General features: G+C 36.8%; 1 protein-coding gene across 1 annotated transcript in view; it reads right to left on the bottom strand.

Moving 5' to 3' along the window:
• Positions 1–4,922: 4,922 nt before the first annotated feature.
• The window catches only part of LOC146313644 (phosphatidylinositol 4-kinase beta-like), a 15,944-nt gene continuing 15,866 nt past the window's right edge, over positions 4,923–5,000 (bottom strand). The window contains exon 13 of the mRNA XM_084739569.1: positions 4,923–5,000. This exon is cut by the window's right edge and continues 942 nt beyond it. The gene's annotated coding sequence lies outside the window, so the exon portion shown is untranslated.

Below are 5,000 nucleotides of genomic sequence, written 5' to 3'. Positions count from 1 at the left end.
TTTCAGTTTTTCTGTGAGCAGGAAGTGAATCACATTAATTCAGTCAATAAAAATATCTTGTGACAAACACATCTTAAAATCTCTAAAAATGTATTAATTAAATTAAATTAATAAAAAAATAATAATAATAATAATAAAATAATCACAAGATCTTTATCTGAGAATTCCAAAAAAGTGTTTTTTTCAGTGAACATGTTTTTATTTTTTGAGTATGTCTTAATCATAAATATTCTCAGAATATCAAGATTTGTTTCTTATTGTCACATAAAATTCATAATAATGTGAAATGATCCATATGTCCTGTCTGTGAGGAGCCAAAACTAAATATAGAAACTCATAAATTATATAATTCAACATTTCCGTACAAAAATCCTCCGTACTCACCAGAGGTCTCACGACTTTTTATCTGAATAGATTTAAATTCTTCTTTAAATTGAGCTTCAAAAAGATTTTAAATTGACTTTATTTGAAATTCAGAATTTGTTGCAGATTTTTTTCCATCAAAGATAATAAATTCTTCAGCTCCTCGTCTTCCTCCTGCTTCATCATGACATCATTCTGTTTAGAAAAAGTCTTTTCATGTTATTTTTTCTTCACGCAGTGAAAATTAAAGCCGTTTGTCTCACGTGACGTTAGCATCTGTTAGCATTTATTAGCATCGTTAGCATGTCTGAACAAACCTAGACGACGATGTGCAGCCCGTCGTCATCATCATTCAGACGCTTCGACGAGCCCCAAATCTGCTCTCATGGATTCACTGTTAAATGTTTATTACCAACTAAAAGTAAAAAAAAAAAGAAAACATACAGAAGAAACTTTTAGAAATGACAGGAAACGTTTTTTCATTCAGGATAAATGCACTTTAAGAGTTTTTCACATTAAATGTGTTTGAGCTGATGGAAGGAAGAAAAAAGGCAATGAAAGGTTTTTAAAAGCAGGACGAGTTTCAACAGACGGCAGCGTTTTCCTCTCAGATTCTCCAAACCTCCACTTCTCTGTTTTTAACGGTCAACTGTGAAAAACAACAAAGAAATAAGAGACGACATCCGGGGTCACTTTAAATTTTTACAACTTCTCATCAATTCAGCCGCCATCTTTTATCAAACTGCGACTGGAATAACTTGTAAATACATCTAAATATTTTTCCTCGTGCAGACAGATGTAGGAGAGGAAAACGCCGAGGTGTGAAAACTCGTCCCTGAAGCGTCAAACATCAGATATAAAAGCACTTCTTCTCAGGTCTGAGACGCCGCCGTCCCTCCTGTTGCATTGATAAGAGTTTGTACCTTCTGTACGTCTCAAGGCATCTTCTATTTTTCTCACAGGAAACGAACATCAGGTCATTTACATACGTACATATTCACAAAAACAAAGAGAACAACAGAGTATTTTGCTATTTAAGTTGCTTATCTGGTAAACTTTAGTCACAGCTGCATCTTTGTGAAGCGCGATGGCGTATAAAGTAGCAGGCTAACGGTTAGCAGACGGTAACATGATTTACATTAACAGCTGTATGTGCTTCTCCTTCGATAGTGGTCAAAACACAGAAAAACCCCTCAGAGAACAGCTGTACAGATGTTCATCACATGACAGTAACAGGAAACAGTGGCTTTAATCCAGAAAAATGTCACACGTTAACGTACATGAATAAAAAATAAAACTGGGATTAGAGATTAAGATAAACAAACGTAAACTGAAATCATGTGTTTATAGTGTGTTCAGGTTTGTTACTAACGTTAGCTAGAAAATGGAAAAATCCTCAATGAGTCGAGTTGCTAGCTAGCTAGCTAGCTTGTCACTGCTCTTTTTGTGCTTATTAGCTACAAACTTTAGCCGTACTGCTAACCGACTGTTCCTTGTTGCAGTTAATTCATTTCTAAAATTACTTAAAACAGTCCAAAAATTTGAAATTTAGAATATAAGAATATAGATTAAAGCTAACCAACTACAATTTTAGCTGAGTCATGCTAATGGCTAAAGAAACTGCATTCTGGGAATACTGTTTGAAAAAAGGGCTTTGTAGCATTAATATAGTCTGAAAATATATTTTTGTTAAACAGTAGCTGGCATTAACTAGAAAGTGTCTCACTGTTAGCTAACAGACAGGCCACCTTTTCATCAAAACTTAGCCATTAGCATGGCAATGACTCAGCTAAAATTCTTGCTACACAGTTACATAGCTAGTTAGGTAGTAGGTAGCATTACCTAAAGGCTGTCTCTGTGTTTACTGTGGAGACGTCACGAATATGATGAAAAATGAATAAAAACAAACTTTCAGGAAAAAAAGAGACATTTCCAACAACAAACACTGCGTGTAAGTGAGAATGTGTTGAAATGAAAATATTCCTCCTGTTTGTCGAAGGTCTTTGTCATGCTAATGGTTAACAATGTGTCAGTAACTGTGGCGGGCAGCAAGCTAGTTAGCTAGCTAATCATTAGCTAACTGTTCATCTGTTCTTGGTCAATCTGTTACTGTAAATACAACTGTAGTTTTTTTCTGACTGGCTAATAACCTGCTGGCTAACTAGCTAGCCTCGACTCTTTTAATTTCTGTTTGTAGATATAGAGCTGCAACTGATTATTAACTGATTATTGATTCATATGTTGATCATTTTCTGAATTAACTGATTAGTTGTTTGGTCCAGAAAATGTCAGAAAATGATGAAAAACTCTGAACACCGTTTCCCAATTTCTTCTTACAAATTAACTCGAAACGATGATCAAAGTAGGCAATTAATTGAATATTTGATAACAAATTAATCAATTGATTTATTGCTTCATCTGTATTCAGAGCAGAGGAAGGAGCAGGTAGTTACAGACCTGAACAAACTGTTGGCTAGCTAACAGTATAACAGTTGTGTTAGCACTAGCTAATGTTGTTAGCATCATATTTTAATTAAAAGAGTGATTTTTTAGTTACAAGACAAAGTTCTGTCATCATTTATGACGTAAACGCAGTGTTTCTACGTTGATACACTGGAATAAAGCCACTGAGAGTTACCAGCATCAGTGTTAACGTACAGACAGGAAGTGTTAACGTACAGACAGGAAGTGTTCTCTCGTCAATCCTGACGTCCGTCTGTCCGTTATTATAAAAAACATTCACATCTTCAGGATCATCATGTCTGATCTCCTCAGGAATAAAATAAACTTTCTGTAAAACAGAAATAAAGAGTTTCTGTCCGCGGCGTCGCCTCTCCTGATTGGCTGGACTTAAGCATCATCACAGGAATGTATCTTTGTGGCCAATCAGGGAGGAGCAGCGTCACGCATTTGTTAAATATGCAAATACATCGTTAACAGACACATAATGAGGAACAGAGTTCTGCACACACGTGGACAGTTAGTGGAACGTGGATCATGAGGAGGTTCTTGCATAAGTTCTGTAGCAAACGATTCTTTTCACCGCTCGGCAGCCATTTTGGCTCAAAGAGGAAACCGTTCAAGTAAAGTGGAGCGTCGAGTCTTTACCCGCCTGCATCCACGTAATGTTCCTTTAATTCAACACTGTAGAGTTTGTTAGCGTTAGCATCTTTAGCATGTTGACAGAAACTTGATAAAAAATTAAAATTAAAAAACAAAATGTTCTCGTGAAATTGAACTCGGACCGTTCTTTAAGTGAAACTACAACAGCTGATACGTTGAATTTTGATTCATCTGTTTTCACCAGACACAAAATCAAATTCATGTTCATTCAAGTTTTAGCTCGTTTGTGCGTCGTTTATTTTTGTTTAAAGTCCTGAAATATCTGAACATGTAGGAACGAGAGCTGATAAATCAAGAGAACGATTCAAAGGTTCCTTAAGTCTCAACTTTACATGAAAACAAGGATGAATTTAAATGACATCAATTCTGACTAAAACAATCTGACGCATGCTAACATTAGCATGTTAACGCTCATCGTGCAGCTGGAGTTAAGAGTCGAACAAATTACTTGATCCTTTAAGTAAAATAATTGAAGGAGAATATTTTTACTTTGCAACATTTTGAAGAAACGTTTAACAGTTTGACTTCATTCTGTTTTTCTGTCTGAGGTTTATTTTCTTCTGTAAAATGAAGCTCATGTTCGTACAAGTAGTTAAAAAAAAAAATCAATCAACGTTAGCGGTTTGCTAGCTGACATGCTAATAAAACCTGCATGCTAACATCAAAAATCTCCAGCTGAGACAAACAGACGTCAGAAATGTTTTCTAAACGTTCCACTTCCTCTGAGCTGAGAACGTCGTTAAAACGAGATAAAACGTAAACTGAGAGTTGATTCTTAGTTTTTCAGTTTTGATGAATCCGTCTGGTGAAAACAAGAATTAAAGTCAACATGAGGAGGAATTCTGCTCCGAAACATTTTCAACGGAACCAGAACATCCAGAGAACAAAAAGAGAACACTGAGTTCACGTTGTGCTTCTTCATGTAGTGACGTTCTCACCGTTCTGTTCTTTAAGAACAAACAAACGTTTTTTCTTTCATGATGAGAAGCTGCAGACAGACGGACGTCCGTCCTGCTGGTGTTTGTTGAGTTGAAGCGTCGGACTGATGATTCAGATTTTTAGAGTTTAGAGGAAACGATCAGCTGCTTTCAAACTTCAGACCGAAGTTTAATGATCGACGTGATTCTTCTGAAGATTTAATATCCTGATTGATCAGAACATCAGATCAATTATTGGGCCACAATTGATTGTTTTTTTTCTAAGAGACCTTTATCTTGTAATAATGAGACACCAAATGTCATAAGTGACCCTTCATTAAGCCCCGCCTCCAAACAGCAACTGTCCAATCATAGCTTAGCAACCGTAACTAGGAGCTCTCAAGTTTTCCATGTCTCTCTGTGTGCAGGAGTGAAATCACAGGAGAATATTTACTGGTCACTCTCTGAGGACACTGTCTTCAGCTGAAGAGACGCCGCGCGTCTCCGCAGCTGAAGGGACGCCACGTCTCCGCAGCTGAAGGGACGCTGCGTCTCCGCAGCTGAAGAGACGCCACGTCTCCGCAGCTGAAGAGACGC

This window comes from Lutjanus erythropterus, chromosome 16, assembly GCF_056507025.1.
Source record: "Lutjanus erythropterus isolate fLutEry1 chromosome 16, fLutEry1.hap2, whole genome shotgun sequence".
Lineage (NCBI taxonomy): Eukaryota > Metazoa > Chordata > Actinopteri > Lutjaniformes > Lutjanidae > Lutjanus > Lutjanus erythropterus.
This window is presented reverse-complemented; position numbering and strand designations above follow the sequence as displayed.